The sequence below is a fragment of the Sceloporus undulatus genome, chromosome 6, assembly GCF_019175285.1.
Source record: "Sceloporus undulatus isolate JIND9_A2432 ecotype Alabama chromosome 6, SceUnd_v1.1, whole genome shotgun sequence".
Taxonomy (NCBI): Eukaryota; Metazoa; Chordata; class Lepidosauria; order Squamata; family Phrynosomatidae; genus Sceloporus; species Sceloporus undulatus.
The window spans coordinates 115557341-115558884 of NC_056527.1; positions in this window are offsets into that span (position 1 = coordinate 115557341).

The window sequence follows — 1544 nt, forward strand, 5'->3', positions numbered from 1 at the left end:
GTGCTGTCATCACACTTATGAATGCAAATGCTTTGATCCAAGTTTGTAGAAGGAGGGGGACACCCATGGCTGACGTACTGAAGGAGGATCTGCCCTTGACGCATCCCTGAGGTGATGCTGCAAGAGCTTCTTAGGAAACATCCCTGGTGCAGGAAATGTGGCAAAGCCTGGCCTCTGATGCATATGGTTGCATGCGCATGTCTGGGTCATAGTTCCCATACAGGGAGAATGAAGCAACAGCCACATACATCAGGCAAAAATAGTTTTATATCTGGGTGCTGCCAACAGACTGATGCAGATCCCTGCACCAGAGGAATGCAGGAATTGTAATCAGAGTGTCAAGGCTGCCAACATGTAAGGAGAGGGCAAGTTAAAGCAGGTACCTTTGATTCAAAGTGGAAGGATAAATAGGAATTAACACCAGAAATGTCAGAAGGATCATGGCAGAAACAGGGTAAAATCTAGCAAGCACGGTTTAATGGGAATGCATTTTGATTCTTCGCATGCCCAAGATCGGCTTCCCTAGCAAATTTTCTTGGCAGAGTTAGGAACAGTCTTCTTCTGGGGTTGACTACAATGTCCATGATCACCCAGCCAGCAGCTGGAGGATCGTGGACATTGCCGTCACACCCAAAGGAAGACTGTCCCAAATTTTGCCAAGAAAGATTGTGTGATGCCAAGAGTGAGGGGGAAAGGAGTTGAAATTAAAGCCAAAATTCATCTCCAGTTCCAGTATGTTATGCCTAGACTGAAGATGACCTGTGCCAACTCCAGGTCAGGGAGCAATATTTTGACAGAAGCCGATGGGTGCTTACTCAGAGATAAACCCCACTGAACTAAAGGGGTTGAGTCACTTGATCTGGCTCTTTCTTACTCAGAAGGAAGAGCCACTGAACTCCATGGTAACTTCCTCTTGGGTTACATGTGGGTGTAGGACGACAACCTGAAGTATCAAAAACAAAAACAAAAAAACCCCACACCCCATTGGGGCGGGGATTAAACTTAGGACAAATTATCCTTATACTGAAGCAGGCTTGTTCAAGTGAATTATTATTTTTCGTACAAGTACCATGGTACTCCCATATCACTGGGATAGGAAATCCACTCTGCATTTTGCTACAAATGTTAAAGGAACCACTAAATGAGAGCAAACATAGTGCAGTGACTTGAGTGTTGGACTATGACTCTGGGGACCAGGATTCAGTCATGGGAGCTCACTGGTTGGCCTTGGGCAACTCACTCTCTCTCAGCCTGAGAGGAAGGCAAAGGCACCCCCCTCTCCCTGCAACAAATCGTGCCAAGAAAACCCCATGACAGGTTCACCCTACAGTCCCCATAAGTCAGAATGACTTAAAGGCACCCAACAACAACAACATTAAAGGGATAACATTTCAGGGATACGGTATCTGTTTCCATTCATAAGCCATTTGGATTCCCTGTTGTGGAACAAAGGTGGGATATAAATATATAAAAAAAACCCAAAAAACAATTGTAGTAGTACTAGCAGTAATAACTGGAAGATGAAATTGCAAGCCTTAGGGAGC